We start from the raw sequence: 16,918 nt of genomic DNA on the forward strand, positions 1-16,918 counted from the left end.
TGGAGAAAAAGGAATCCTATGTACTACTGGTGGAAATGGAAATAGGTGCAGCCACTGTAGAAAACAGTGTGGGGGTTCCTAAAGAAGTTAAAAAGATCTACACTATGATCCAGCAAATGCATTACTGGGTATTTACCCAAAGAATATAAAAACACTAATTCAAAGGGATACATGCATCCCTATGTTTATAGCAACATTATTTACAATAGCCAAGATATAGAAGCAGCCTAAGTGTCCATCTATTGATGAGTGGATAAAGAAGATGTGGGGTGTGTGTGTGTGTGTGTGTGTGTGTGTGTGTGTGTGTGTATGCGCAATGGAATATTATTCAGCCATAAAAAATGAAATCTTGCCATTTGCAACAACATGAATGGAGCTAGAGAGGATAATGCTAAGTGAAATAAGTCAAAGACGAATACTATGATTTCACTCATATATGGAATTTAAGAAATCAGAAGAGTAGAAGGAAAAGAGAGAAAGTGAGAAATCAAGAAACAGACCCTATCATAGAGAACAAAATGATGGTTACCAGAGGGGAAGTGGGTGGGGGAATGGGTTAAATAAGTGATAGGGACTAAGGAGTACACTTGTCATGATCAGTGATGTATAGAATTGTTGAATCACTATATTGTACAACTGAAACTAATATAAGACTATGTTAATTGGAATAAAAGTAAAAACCTAAAAAGCCAAAAAAAATGGGATAAGAACTGGAATAGACATTTTTCCAAAGAAAACATACAAAAGGCTAACAGGCATATGAAAAAATGCTCATTGTTACTAATCATCAGGGAAATGCAAATCAAAACTATAATGAGTTATCACCTCATACCTGTCAGGATGGCTATTATCAGAAAGACAAAACACAACAAACAAAGGTTGGCGAGGTTGTGGAGAAACGAACTCTTGCACAGTGTTGGTGGGAATGCAAACGATGCATGGGAAACTATATGGAGATCCCTCAAAATACTAAAAATAGAACTATCATATGATCCAACAATCCTACTCTGGGAATTTATCCAAAGAAATTCAATCAGAATCTTATGTAGGTATTAGCACTCTTATGTTCACTGCAGCATTAGTCACAATAACCAAGATGTGGAAACAAGCTAAATATACATTGATAGATAAATGGATAAAGAATGTGTGGCATATACATATAAGAATACTATTCAGCCTTAAAAAAGAAGGAAATCTGAAACGTGACAACATGGGTGAACCTTTAAGAACAGAGAAATAAGTGAAGTGAAGCTAAGTGAAATAAGCTAGTCACAGAAAAATTCTACATGATTCTACTCATATGAGGTATCTAAAATAGTCAAACTCATAGAATCAAAGAGTGAAACAGTGGTTACCAGGGAATGGGAGGAAGGGTAAATGGGGAGTTGCTAATCAACATACATATTCAGCTGAACAAGATGAATAAGCTCTAGAGATCTGGTTGTACAATATTGTACTTCTAGTCAATAATAATGTGTACTTAAAAATTTGTCAAGGAGCACCTGGGTGGCACAGTCAGTTAAGCGTCTGACTCTTGGTTTTGGCTCAGGTAGTGATCTCAGGGTTGTGAGATCAAGCCCCAAGTCAGGCTCCGCGCTCAGTGCGGAGTGCGCTTAAGATTCTCTCTCCCTCTACTCAGTGTTATATGCAACTGATGAATCACTAAATTCTACCCCTGAAACTGATAATACACTACATGTTAAGTAAATTGAATTTATTTATTTTTATTTTTTATTGTTAATCACCATGTTACATCATTAGTTTTTGGTGTAGTGTTCCATGATTCATTGTTTACATATAACACCCAGTGCTCCATGCAGTACATGCCCTCTTTAATACCCATCACCAGGTTAACGCATCCCCCCACCCCTCTCCCCTCTAGAACCCTGTTTGTTTCTCAGAGTCCATAGTCTCTCATGGTTCATCTCCCCCCTCCAATTTTCCCCCTTCATTCTTCCCTTCCTGCTATCATCATCTTCCTCTTTTTTTTTTTTTTAACATATAATGTATTATTTGTTTCAGAGGTACAGGTCTCTGATTCAACAGTCTTAAACAATTCACAGCACTCACCATAGCACATACCCTCCCCAATGTCTATCATCGAGCCACCCCACCCCTTCCACCCCCACCCCTCCCACCCCCCACCACTTTAAATTCAATTTAAATTAAAAATTTTTTTTAAAGAGAGAGGGGAAAAAAAGATTCTCTCGCCCTCTCAAATAAATAAAACTTTTTTAAAAAATTGTCAAGAGAGTAGATCTCATGTTAAGTGTTGTTACCAGAATTTTAAAAAGATTTTATGTATGTATGTATGTTAAAGAGAGTGTGACTGGGGGGAAGGGGCAGAGGGGGAGGGAGAGAGAATCTCAAGCAGACTCCCCGCTAGTCCAACAAGGGACTTGATCTCACGACCCTGAGGTTATGACCTTTGCTAAAATCAAGAGTTGGATGCTTAATCGACTGAACCACCCAGGCACCCCTTACCAGAAATTTTTTTAAGTGAAATAGAAGATAGGCATACTCTGCAACCCAGAGATCCCACTACTAAATATATTCCCTAGTGAATCTTCCCCATGTTATGAAGAGTCATATATAAGAATGTTCACTGCAGCATTATTTGTAAATAGTAAAAACAATGTGAATGATCACCAAGGAAAGAATGTTGTATATGCTGTGGAATACTATACGCCAATTCAAATCAATAAACTAATTAGTATGGGTAGATTTCAAAACTTTTAAAAATATTTTTGTAATGTGTAGATTAAAAGTGTTTTTCAAAAAATCTATGGCTCACTTATTTTTATGCACTGCTAGAAAATTGAAGTCTTTTTGTGTCTTTTTCATCCTTAAATGAATTCTCTTTACTGTCTTACCATCTCCTTCTCTTTTCATTTGTTAAGAAATAATTTTCTAGCTGTTCTAATAGGAAGAACAATACTTGTTTCCTGGCTTGTTACAAGATTGTATTTCCATTTGCAAATTCGTCATGGTATATTAAAACACAAATGAGGTAGCTATAATCAATGGCAGTGGAACTCTAAAATACAATTACAGTGCTTCACAATTTGACTGGAAATGACAGATTGTAATTTGGATTACAGCATATTACAATTAATGCTAAATTGCCAATAGCGAATACATTTAACCCTCCTTCACACTTGTAATCAGTCAAGCATGAGATAAAGCATATCAGAGAACACAAATCATTACAGAATAAAAAGTACTGGCACTTGTGGAAGAAATAATGCAATATCCATTTCTGTTAAAGTCAACTTTTTTTAATGCTTTTGTTTTGGAATTTAAAAGGCAATTCTCGTGGTAAACCATCTCATCCAGTTCACTCAAAAGAACCTGTTAATTTGAAAGGAAAAAAAAGTCCAATATATTTCATGAAAATATTCTTTACAAAGAACTGGATTATAACATGTCCTTCTTTACATGGAAAGTTCTTCTACTATTGAAATGTGTTTTCATAAAGAGGATAATAAAAACAAGGCACCTGTGACCAATATTATGTAACCTTTGATTAATAATACTTATCTGCTAATAAATCAAATGTGGTTGTTAGAATGCCTCAGGTAGTTCATTAGGATATGTTTATCCTGAGTCTATACTGAATCACAGAATATTGGAAATTTCCCTTGAGAGTAATAATACTACGCCATTAAACTCATATACCCTCTTTCTAAGATGGTAAATTTCACTTTATGAATTTGAAATTGCATTCCAAGAATGAATTTTTCTCTGTATTGGATTGTGCCTGTTATAAAGGTTATCATTCTACATGCAATTACCCAGAATTGTTCAATGTGCAAGCTCAAAACAAGGATTAAGTTAGCCTCTTCATGGTGACAAATGAACAACAGAGTACAATTTAATAAGAAGAATTAATCTATGGTAATACCACAATCTCCTAATAGAATTCATGCTCCTCTCTCTAATTCACTTTCAGAAAGTAATTTAAGGGTTGAAAGAACTGGTTGATAATTAACCTTTTAGAAAGCTTCAAGGAAGAAGGATGGCTTTTTTGATTTTTTAGTTCTTATTAGTGTCCCATAAAATAACCATTAAGTACTTACTTGGTTTTGCTCTTATGTTCCTTCGAGTGTCTGGATCCAATTACTAGTCATGCCTATAAAATACCAGTAACAGGGACTGTCAATGGCCCAGTATTACTAAAGAGGACTTTAAGCAACCACTGGGGACATTTTGCCTCTCTCAACAGACTAACCTTCATCTTCCCTTATAGCCTTGCCCCATTTCTCAAGGGTGACCTATTCCATTGGTTCTCAAACCTGGCTGTTAATTAGAACCACCTGAAGAATTTTTAAACTGTCTATGCTCAATCCTTAGCCCTAATTAACATTTCTGGGAACGGGGCCCAGGTATCAGTATGGAAATTCCCCAAGTGATTGGAATCTGCACTCAGTGTTCTATGTCCTCTGTTCTTTCTTTATACTTTCTTCCTTCCTCTTTTTTTTTTTGCTTTTTTTTAGAGAGAGAGAGAGAGCGGGGGTAGGGGCAGAGGGAGAGGGAGAGAGAATCTTAAGCAGGCTCCATGCTCAATATGGAGCTGGTTGTGGGGCTCCATCTTACGACCCTGAGATCATGACCCAAGTGGAAATCAAGAGTTGGAAGCCCAACTGACTGAGCCACCCAGGTGCCCCTCCTTCCTCTGTCTTTCGTTTAAACTTATCATTTTCAAACTTACTTTAGCAGGAGAACTATTTTTTTTATTAGTTAATATACAATGTTATATTAGTTTCAGGTATACCACATAGTGATTCAACAGTTCCATGTAATACTCTGTGCTCATCATAGTAAGTGCACTCTTAATCCCTTCACCTATCTCACCCATTCCTCCCACCCACCTCTCCTCTGGTAACCATCTGTTTGTTCTCTATAGCGTCAGGGTTTTGGTTTGTGTCCTCCAGCTTGTGAGCCTTCTCAGTTTCTATAATCACATGAGCCAATTCCTCTTAATAAATCTACTGATAGATGGATATTGGTCCTGTTTTTTTGGAGACCACTGACTAATACAGTTTCTTTCTTTTTTTTTTAAGATTTTATTTATTTATTTGACAGAGAGAGACATAGCGAGAGCAGGAACACAAGCAGGGGGAGTGGGAGAGGGAGAAGCAGGCTTCCCGCAGAGCAGGGAGCCCAATGTGGGACTTGATCCCAGGATCCTGGGATCATGACCCGAGCCGAAGGCAGATGCTTAACAACTGAGCCACCCAGGCGCCCACTAATACAGTTTCTTTAGGCAACTTAAATCTCCATTGTTTGCAAAATCATACTAGCTCATTGGAGCTCTAGGACTGCAGAATAGAATTTAAAATCTGCTTTCTCAGGCCTTGGAGTATCTCCAGAAGCATTTGCCGAAAATACAGGAACCATAGTGACTCCCCATGAACCCATGATATTCACACTCCCGTTTGGGCCAGGCTCTGAGCTAACAGGGCTAGTAAAGAGATAGGAGGAACAGTTCCAGTCTTCAAAGTAGCTCCTGGTCTAAAATAGAAGACAGAAAAATAAATAATCACAATTCAGTGTTCATTCATTCAATGCATATTTAGTGAGTGCCTATGATGTTCCAGCATTTTTTTTAGGTGATCAGGATATAGCAATAAACAAAGGAGACAAATTCCTGTTCTCCCTGATTTTACATTCTAACCAGGGAAAACAGATATAAACAAAATAAATAAGTAAAAATTATACTATGTTAGAGGGGATATGAAGTGTTGAAAAAGTTATGATTTTAAGGTAGTCAAGAGGCTTTGGGATACAATGGAAAAACATAGGAGAGGCATTTTGAAAACAGTTGAACTTGGTAAAAACAATTTTGTGACATGATGTGGTCAAGTAGAAGATTGCGATAGTTTGAGGAATGAAGGGAAAATAGAAGAACATGGAGGTTCCAGTGTGGACTTTTAATAAATTTGATTATAAAATAAGAAAGAAAAAGAGATGCTCACAATAAGGGTAGATTTTAAGTGGGAGGTTCTTGATCATGTTTATAATTCTAAAAGAAGGGCCAGTAGAGAGAATGCTGTTCAATATGCTGGTGGGAAAAATGAGATCATCTTATTAAAAGATCACCAGATGGAAGGAGGTGGGATAGAGTTGGTGGGAAATATTAGCCTTGGGTGAAATGACACAAGCAAAATCTGCTGCTAATAGTAATAACTGCTAATATTTATTAAGAATTTACCATCGTGGGGGTGTTCTAAGCACTTTATATGTAATAACTCATTTAATATTCTCAGCAACCTTATAAGGTACATACTAGTATTATCTCTATTCTATAAATGAAAAAGCTCGGCCAAGAAAGTTAAGTAAATTGCCCAAGTCTCACCAGGAAATGCAACATAAACTTTCTAATCCAGGCATCTGGCTTCAGTCTTCAGTCTTCAATCTCAATCCTTATCCTATACTGATAAGTGTAAAAAGAAAGGAGGAGGGAGGGTCAAGCAGTTTGAGTGATGACTTGAATTGTTACAGAGATGGACATGTCTAAGGATGGAAAAAGGGTTAGGTGTGTTTAGAGAGTGTCAGACTAAATACATAGCCAGAATTTTGAAACAAAGGGGACCATGGAGGTTGTGCACTCTGTTGAGGCCCAGAGGTGCACTAGACTAAGCTCTATCAGAATAGGGATCATGTCCATGCAATACCTAGCACTGGACCCGGTGAATAGCAGGCACTTATTAAAATTTCTGTTAGCTTAAATAAGATAATTGGAGTTAAATATGTGCCTTAGTTAGGTTGGTACTGGGTTGAATGTTACAAAATTACCATTTATATTAGTCTTAATTCTTCTGCAAAGCATTTACCTCTTCCTTATTTCTTCTACCAGGCCCAGTGCCCCCCACTACCCCCAGTCAAGTCAATTTGTTTGCTAAAATTTGCCACTTCCCATTTTCATGTCATTGCATATATCTTCCTCTTAAAATGTCTATTTCACCCTCTTTCAAAGTCCACTATTAATATTATCTACTCTCAAGTATTCTTTTTTTAAATTTTTTTTAAAGATTTTATTTATTTATTTGAGAGAGAAAGAATGAGAGATAGAGAGCACGAGAGGGGGAGGGTCAGAGGGAGAAGCAGACCCCCTGCTGAGCAAGGATGCGGGACTCCATCCCAGGACTCCAGGATCATGACCTGAGCCGAAGGCAGTTGCTTAACCAACTGAGCCACCCAGGCGCCCTACTCTCAAGTATTCTTAAATGATTAAATCTACCCGTTAATTTTTAACTTTGTGATCCCTTGTGTCATTCTTAAGATGTTTCTTTGCAAAAATGTTCAGTTTTTTAGCAAATTCTCTGTTTATACACTACATTTTTCTTTCCTAAGCTTTATTTATTTTCTGGAATAGGCAATATATTTGCATGGCTCCTACTTAAATAAAATACACAAAAAGGTATCCAGTAAGAAGTATGCTTCTCAGGGGTGCCTGGGTGGCTCAGTCAGTTAAGCACCTGCCTTTAACTCAGGTCATGATCCCAGGGTCCTGGGATGGAGCCCCGCATCAGGCTCCCAGCTCCCTGCTCTTAAAATAAAAAGAAAAAGTATGCTTCTCATCCTTTTTCCAATCCAACCCAATTTCTCTCTTCAGAGACAACCAATATTGTTAGTTTCATATGTATCTTTTTGGAGATATTCAAGGTCTATGGAGACAAATATGCATATGGTTACTCTTTTTTTCTTTATCTTTTTCTTTAAAGATTTTATCCATTTATTTGACAGAGAGAGAGAGCACAAGCAGGGGGAGCAGCAGAAGCAGACTCCCCGCCGAGCAGGGAGCCCAATACAGGGCTCAATCCCAGGACCCCCAGGTATCATGACCTGAGCCGAAGGCAGACGCTTAACTGACTGAGCCACCCAGGCGCCCCTCTTTTTTTTCTTTTCAACAACAAAAAAGATCAAGAACAAGGCAAGGATGTCAATTCTAACCACTTCTATTCAACATTGTACTGGGGGTTATAGCCAGTGCAGGAAGGCAAGAAAAAGAAAAACACATGCAAATTAGAAAGAAAGAAATCTCTTTGTCTTTACTGACTGATGACATAATAATGTAAAAAAAATATGTCGGGGCACCTGGATGGTTCAGTAGTTAAGCGTCTGCCTTCGGCTCAGGTCATGATCCCAGGGTCCTGGGATCAAGCCCCACATTGGGCTCCCTGCTTGGCAGGAAGCCTGCTTCTCCCTCCCCCACTCCCCCTGCTTGTGTTCCTGCTCTCACTATCTCTTTCTGTCAAATAAATAAAATCTTAAAAAAAAAAAGTCATCTACAAAGAAGTTATTAGAACTAATAAGTGAGTTCAGCAAAGTTATAGGATGCAAGATCAAGAGACAAATAATTTATTTCTATATGCTAGCAATAAATAATTAGAAATTGAAATTTAAAATACCATTTACAATAACATCAAAAACCATGAAATACTTAGAAGAACATCTGGCAAAAGACCTGTACACTAAACACTAAAACATTGCTGAAAGAAAGAAGACCTAAGTAAATGGACAGCTATACTATCTTTATTGGTTGAAAGATTCAATAGTTTGGTCAACTCTTCCCAAATTGATCTATAGATTCAATGCAATTGCAATCAGCATTCTAGCAAGGTTTTTAAAAATTATTTTTATAGACATTAACAAGCTGATTCTAAAATTCATATACAAATGAGTCTAAAATAGCCAAAAACAATTTTGGAAAAAAACAGAGGTGAAGGACCAGTACAACATCAAGACCAACTATGAAGCTGCACTAATCGGTACAGTGAGTTATTGGCATCAGGGTAGACAAATCAATGGAATAGAATGATGTTCAGAAATAGAACCACTCATCTGAGCCTCCTGGGTGGCTCAGTCGGTTAAGCATCTGTCTTCGGCTCAGGTCATGATCCCAGGGTCCTGGGATTGAGCCACATGTTGGGCTCCCTGCTCAGCGGAGAGCCTGCTTCTCCCTCTCCCTCTGCTCCCCTGCTCCTGCTCTCTCGCTATCTCAAATAAATAAAATCTTAAAAAAAAAAACAGAAAGAAATAGAACCACTTATCTGTGGACAACTGACCTTCAACAAAGACGCAAACACAAAGCAATAAAGGAAGTCTTTTCAACAAATAGTGCTGCAGCAAAAAAAAAATAAAATAAATAATTTCAGTATTTACCTTGTATCATATTTAAAAAAATAACTCCAAATGAGTCATGGACCTAAAACTATAAAACTTTTAGTAGAATGCATAGGAGAAAATTGTTGTGACCATGAGCTAAGCAAAGAGCTCTTAGAAACAACAGCAAAACACAATCCATAAAGGAAAAGTTGTCAGATTTCATCAGAATTTAACCACCACCTTCCCTCACTGCTGGGAAACTGGAGAAAGAAGATCTGATTCCACAATCCAGGGATTAAAATGTCATTTTAAGAAGCTGGTGCCACCATCACTACTTCTCCATATTCAGGAAGTCGGAGGATAGACCTTTGATCACTGCTGCATGGAAACATGTTTCCCACAATCCTGCAACATTCAAGAACCTCAAAAAGATGGCCTCTGCCTCATTTCTCTTTTCAAATCATGCAGGGAACAAATAATTGGGAAAATCTAATCAGCTTCCAGAACAGTAGCTGCACAAACAAATCTGGGAAATGTATGTATTTTCCAACCTCTCTGACTAGGAAGAAAACTTGGTGGTTGAAAGAATAAATCTAGAATAGATAGCACACCATTTTTAGTGGTTGTTCTAATTTACACCTCTACAAGCAAAAATACTTGTTCCCCAATTCTTATCAATATCTAGGATTTAACACAATGTCTTACAAAATTTAAAAAAATTCTCCTTGATCAAAAAAAAATAGGTTAAAAACTTGTATTTCAGTATAGTTTTTATTTTGTACTTCTCTTAACAGTGAAGCTGAACTTTTACTTTCAATTCGTGTCATTTATATCCTTTTTTGTGAAACTTTATAGTTTTGGATCTTTTTCCTTTTGGATTAAATTTTTTCCTTATTAAATTCTAGGACTTCTTCATATATTAAGCAATGCATGATGTGATTTGCAAAATTTTTTTCCAAATCTGTAATTTCTCTTTGCTCCTGGTGCTTTCTGAGATGAAGAATTTATATTATCATTATATATTATACATCATTATAAATTTATACTGAATACCTTTTTTATTGTTTCTGGATTTTATACCACATTTAGAAAAGTCTTCACCACACTAAAATCTTTTAAGATTCTCCTATGATTTCTTTAAGTACTTTAAACATTTCAGTTTAAAACTGGATTTTATTTTGGTATGAGGTATGACTCCAACTTTTATTTTTTCCTGCAAATAGCTACCCAGGTGTCCTAATACCTTTCAATGAACAAGTCATATTTTCCTCACTGAATTAAATGTCATCTTTATCTTGTGCTAAATTCCCATATTTGAGTCTATTTTAGACCTATTTTATTCTAATGATCTGTCTAGTCATATGCCAGTACCAAAGTGTTTTAGTTTCTGCAGTTTTCTATTTTTAAAATTTTGTAAGACTAGTCTGTCCTCACTGCTTTTTTAAGAGCTTTCCTAGCTAGTCTTACTTCTTTTTCATTGGAACTTTGGAGTCAGCTTTCTAGTTTTAGAAAATCCTGATATTTTCGGAGAGGGAGATGAACCATGAGAGACGATGGACTCTGAAAAACAAACTGAGGGTTCTAGAGGGGAGGGGGGTGGGGGATGGGTTAGCCTGGTGATGGGTATTAAAGAGGGCACGTTCTGCATGGAGCACTGAGTGTTATATGCAAACAATGAATCATGGAATACTACATCAAAAACTAATGATGTAATGTATGGTGATTAACATAATAAAAATATGAAAAAAAAGAAAATCCTGATATTTTTATTGAGATTGCATGAAATTTATAGATTAACTTACAAAGAACTGGCATGTAGATATTGGTAAGTCTTCCTATCCAAGAATATGATATACCTCTCCATGTGTTTGTGCTTTCTTTTCAGGAGAAACAAAGCTTTCTTTCTGTGGTCTTGCATACTGTTTATTCCTAGTTATTCTTTCCTCCTTTGTTCTTTATTTTTTTTAAAGATCTTATTTATTTATTTTATTTGAGAGCGAGAAAGGAGAGAGCAAGCAGGGGGAGGGGCAGAGGGAGAGAGAATCTCAAAAGGGCTCTGCACAGAGCCTGGAGCCCCATGCTGGGCTTGATCCCATGACCCTGATTATCACCGACCTGAGCTGAAACCAAGAGTGGACACTTAACCACCTAAGCCACCTAGGTGCCCCTCCTTTGTTCTTACTTTATTTTTTTTAAAGATTTTATTTATTTATTTGTCAGAAAGATCACAAACAGGGGGAGCGGCAGATGGAGAAGCAGGCTCCCCAGTAAGCAAGGAGCTCGATATGGGACTCCATCCCAGAACCCTGAGATCATGACCTGAGCTGAAAGCAGACTCTTAACCGACTGAGCCATCCAGGTGTCCCCTTTGTTCTTACTTTAAAAGGAGCTTTTTCTTCCATTATATCTTCTAATTGACTGTTGTTTATATAAATAAAAGCTTTTAATTTCTATGACTAATTTTGTACCCAGTGACTTTATTAATTTTAAGATACATTCAGTTGACTCTTAAGCTTTGCACTATCTTCTACAAATACTAACTTTACTTCCTCCATTTTTAATGTCTCTAAATTCTCTTGCATCTGTTAGATAATTCTCCCCTAGGTTTTTAAGTTCCTTGAGGACATGAATTATAGTAGTACATTTTGTATATCTTTCAGAGACCAGTAAGATGCTCTACATAGAATGTTAGGAAAACAGAAACACAAAGTGCCTGCTAAATTCCGAATCTGCTTATTTATTCATATCCTTTTGTCAAGTCCCCACTCATAAAAGAACCCAAAACTGAAAACCTTTTGAAGTGTCACATATATATTTTGCAACAAAGTAGGCCTTTTGGCTACAAGTTTTTTCTTGGATTTACATATGAAATCGCAGGCAAAATCTAAAATTTTTAGGTTCAGTTTTGCTTAAACATTATTGGTGAAATTCATACATTGTCTATAGCACTTTTCCTAAACCCATGTATAATTTCACTTAAAAACTACATATATTAGGGGCGCTTGGGTGTCTCAGTTGGTTAAGCATCCCACTCTTGGTTTCGACTCAGATCGTCTCAGGGTGGTGGGATCAAGCCCTATATGGACTCCATGCTCAGTGGGAGTTTGCTTGAGATTCTCTCCCTCTTCCTCCTCCCTGCCCCTCCCCCTGCTCCCACTCTCAATCTCTCTAAAATTAATAAAGAAATAAAATCTTAAAAAAAAAACTACATATGTTAGGTGAAATGTGAGGGGGGGGATAGAATGGCCATTAAGGCTTAAAATCAAATGCATGAAACAGAAGACTGAATTCTATACACTATACAAGAAAATCAGTCTTCAGGTGCCTGGGTGGCTCAGTCAGTAAAGCAGCTGACTCTTGGCTTAGGGTCAGGTCATGATCTCAGGGTTCTGAGATCAAGCCCTGCATTGGGCTCCATACTCAGCACAGAGCCTGCTTGTCCATCTCCCTCTGCTCCTCACCGCGGTCTCTGTCTCTGTCTCTCTCTCTCGAATAAATAATCTTAAAAAAAGAAAAATCAGTCTTCTTACTTCATAGGTAAGAATCTTATGTTAAAATATTTCCAAACCATACCAGTTACCCACATAGAAAGGATCAATCAGTCATGTGTGTATCTTAAAAATACTACATCAGAACCGAAGTTCCTGAGGCTCCTGAGTGGCTCAGTTGGTTAAGCACCCAACCCTAGATTTTGGCTCAGGTTGTGATCTCAGGGGCGTGAGATTGAGCCCTGCATCGGGCTATGACCTCAGTGTGGAGTCTACTTGTCCCTCTCCCTCTGCTCCTCACCCTGCTCTCTCTCTCTCTGTCAAATAAATAAATAAATAAAATCTTTAAAAAGTAAAAAAAAAGAACAGAAATTCCACTTGATAAAGCAAATGTTTCTTCCCCAGGCCATTTTCAAGTGTGGTAAAAAGAATTCTAAGTTCTAAATTAAACTATTATAAGGTGCAGAAAACAACAGTGTGATACAGTGAAATAAGATAAAAATTCAGGAAGTACAGATAAATAGCAGCTCTTAAAACTGCCCAGCCAAATGGATAAATATTTGTAGACTTTCCTCACAGAGCCATGATACACTCTCCCCCAGCCTAACTCTAAAGCTTTTCTCAAACATCATAAGGTTCTTTCTCTAATAACTAAATCTTCCTTGTACCTTATATTGGACCTCATATCCCTTGGATCTTATATTGACTGTATCCGCCACACCCCAATTTTCAAAAACTGAGGCATAAATTTTCAAATGTGCTAGTTTTTAAGATTACCATTACCATCAAAGACCATCAAAGGCAGATACAGAGATTAAAGATCTAACCAATGACTTTGTAACACCAGCACGTGAATCTTAACCATAATACTTACGTAAGTGCAATTAGTTTCAATTATTTATTATTCAGATAAATAAATGTCTACCTACAAGGCTAATCAGTCTCAGTGACAACCTGAGATCATGACTCAAGGTTAGTTTACATTTTGTCTCTTTTCCTGTCCATTCACTGCTTAGTTCTCACCTGGGGTGCCCCATTAAGCACATGCAGAGGCTCCATTTAGCATTTCTTGGTGAGTATATACCTAAAGATGGCATAAAAATTCATGTGAGTTAATATGGTAAGTGTAATGATTTGCTTTGAATATCCCATCAAATGTATTGAATTAATAAGTAAACTGGCACATGCGATTTTTAATTGCAAAGTAGCCAGAAAACAAAAACAGCCAAAATCATCTTGAAAAACTGAAGCTAAAAACTTAATATATATATATTTTAAAAATTTCTATTAGAGGTTATGAATTTGGGGACACTAACTTATATTGTTTTCAACACTAAGGCAAAAAGGGTGGTGAACAGCTCAAGTTTTCTAGTTCAAGTTTTTCCAAAAGATAACAGGCAGTGCCCGAGTCAGCTTCAAAAAAACAGAGCAAAGATGGTAAGGGAATTCAAGAACAGCTTTAGCAAAAATTGTGGCATATGAAAAATTTAGAATTCACCATACAAATGCCAAGTATCTGGGAGATTCTGTGTAATTTACTAATCACAAAGAAAGGCAGAATTTAGGGTGAGGGCTACTGACTGAAAAAGATATTAGTTAAACTTAGTGAATACAGGTTGTACAACCTATCTATCTCAATCTTCCCTAGTGATGTTAAAACCGACCTTAAATACCAATATCGTATGTCAAGTACGTTCAATTAAAAATGAATTGATTTTAAAAAACCCTGACTTAAAATAATGTCAGCATAAATCATTATTAGGCTAAGGATATCCCCAAATTTCCCTATAATCATTAAATACATTTTTTTTAAAGCCATGCTTAGCTTAAAGCTTTTTTCCTTCCTTCCTCACTTCCTTTCCTCCTTCCTTCCTTCTTTTTAAGCACCACTACAGATACTGTGTTCCTTTGACAATATATATTTTCTAGAATATCTTTTGAAAAGATTATTTATCTGAGAGATGGGGGGCAGAGGGAGAGAGAGAATCTCAAGCAGACTCCATGCTGAGTACAGAGCCCCACACGTCCTTGATCCCACACCCTGAGATCAAAAATCAAGTCAGATGCTCAACTGGCTGAGCCACCCAGGCGCCCCCCGACAATATGTTTTTAAAAGGCTGTTTTTGGATTCTTGGCTTTTAATATTCTGAATCACAAATCTTGCCAATTTTTCTTTCTCTAATTAAAGCCACCCATATCCCTATGATTCACTGTCGATAAAAAGGGACAAATAATTTACTTACCAGATTGAATGAAGCTCTCAATCAACACCACTCTTAAGATTTAGCTTTTCATTCTGCATTTAAGGAAATGCCTAAGTTTTTAGAATCATATCCTTGGCAAACATTCCATAGATGAGAATTTCTTATACATGATTATTTTGCAAATCATTCTATATCCAGTTAATAATCTTTTAAATGTTTGATTGGAAGAGGCAGCAGCACAGCTTTGGTTCTGGCAAGGCAGTGGACTAATTGTTGGGGAATTAGGACTGCCAAATGTCAGCCTCAAAGCGACACACCAAAGAGAAATAATCAGTAAGTTAACAGTGCCCCATCTGACCATCTTCAATAAAGTTCCTCCAAAATTACGTCCTTCATAAATAAATTCCCTGTGCCACTAATGTTGGCCTTAAAATCTTTGAAGGGGAGAAACTACCACGCCAATTCTTCTTAAACATTTTCAGGTTTTAAAATACTAATATGGGATTAGGTTGTGGCAGGGGGGAGCTATTATTGGAAAGCTTTGAACAAGATGAATAATTTTGTCACCCAGGAAATAGCAAAAAGTCCTCAAAGTACCTTGTCCTTGCTATACAGTTTTTCTTTCACAGGGCTTTACATTTTGAGGAACTGTCACTAGATCATTAAAATTGTTCACCTTTTGGGGCACCTGGGTGGCTCAGTCATTAAGCACCTGTCTTCAGTTCAGGTCATGTTCCCAGGGTCCTGGAATTGTCTCCCGCATCAGAATTCTTGCTCAGAAGGGAACCTGCTGCTCCCCCTGCTTCTGCTGACAAATGAATAAATAAAATCTTAAAAAAAAAAGAATTCACCTTTTGTGAATGAGCGCAGATGAATTAATACAGATGAATGTTGGGGCGCCTGGCTGGCTCAGTTGGTTAAGCGACTGCCTTCGGCTCAGGTCATGATCCTGGAGTCCCGGGATGGAGTCCCGCATCGGGCTCCCTGCTCAGCAGGGAGTCTGCTTCTCCCTCTGACCCTCTTCCCTCTCGTGCTGTCTCTCATTCTCTCTCTCTCAAATAAATAAATAAACTCTTAAAAAAAAATACAGATGAATGTTACTTTTTTTTTATTTGAGAGAGAGAGTGACAGAGAACATGAGAGTGGGGAGGGTCAGAGGGAGAAACAGGCTCCCCGCTGAGCAGAGAGCCTGATGCAGAACTTGACCCCGGGCCTCTGGGATCATGACCTGAGCCGAACACAGTTGCTTAACCAACTGAGCCACTCAGGCGCCCCCTGAATGTTACTTCTTGACAACTGGTTTATGAAATAGTTATTTAAAAACTGATTTCACTCTATTTTCTCCCAAAAAGGGCCCTGATAATTTGAGTTAACAATATACTGTAATATCAAAAATATCCTTAAAGTGCATTGGAAAGTAATCAGAAAATTCAGATATTCATTAAGCTTTCTGGCTTAATCTTTCTGGTCAATGTCTTCAATTTCAGGTAGGAAAAAGGGGACTCACTTCCCATTTGAAAAGTGTATTTAGAAATACAAAAATTAGGGACCCTGGCTGGCCCAGTTGGTAGAACATGTGACTCTTGATCCTAGAGTTGAGTTCAAGCCCCATGTAGAGCCTACATAAAAAAAAAAATTAACTATACAAATTATACTATGATACACTCTCCAAATGGGCCTACTATGATTTAGGAATGGATTGTATCCTGGGTTATTATCTGATGACAAGACATCTGTCAAAAACAAAGAAAATAATACCATTGCTTTTTAAAATGTATTTTTTTCCTAGGTTAAAAAAAGCAGCTAAGCAAAAAGCATGTTTCTTCACTGCTACTACAAAAATCTGGAGAAGCAATTTGGCTTAAGGATCACTTAATTGTCCCCTTGAAGCTAGAAAACAAGTTATTCTATTTTAACTTGGTTTGAAAATGTATTATTTGCAAGACTCAAAATCATTCTGTCCGGCTTTACCTCAAATTCATGATCAGCTCCAACTACTGTCATTCTAATTACCTCACCTCAAAAATTTACGTGTATATATTTGATCAAATATACAATGTGAACACCTGTGCTCAGTCAACCTCATATATACAGATAAACTACTTACATCCTGGA

The 16,918-nt window shown here is 37.2% G+C and overlaps 1 long non-coding RNA gene across 2 annotated transcripts; it reads right to left on the minus strand.

Annotated features, from left to right (window-relative positions):
• Positions 1 to 5,167: 5,167 nt before the first annotated feature.
• LOC113921327 lies at positions 5,168 to 15,774 on the minus strand. Of its 2 annotated transcripts, XR_003519643.1 has the most exons (5): positions 15,480 to 15,774; positions 14,843 to 14,895; positions 13,623 to 13,683; positions 6,359 to 6,436; positions 5,168 to 5,514 (listed from the first exon to the last, which is right to left on the minus strand). It is a non-coding gene; the product is annotated as an uncharacterized LOC113921327 (long non-coding RNA). The 2 variants fall into 2 exon arrangements; XR_003519642.1 differs by having other exon boundaries at positions 5,168 to 6,436.
• Between the last annotated feature and the right edge of the window lie 1,144 nt (positions 15,775 to 16,918).

This window comes from Zalophus californianus, chromosome 9 (assembly GCF_009762305.2).
Source record: "Zalophus californianus isolate mZalCal1 chromosome 9, mZalCal1.pri.v2, whole genome shotgun sequence".
Lineage (NCBI taxonomy): Eukaryota > Metazoa > Chordata > Mammalia > Carnivora > Otariidae > Zalophus > Zalophus californianus.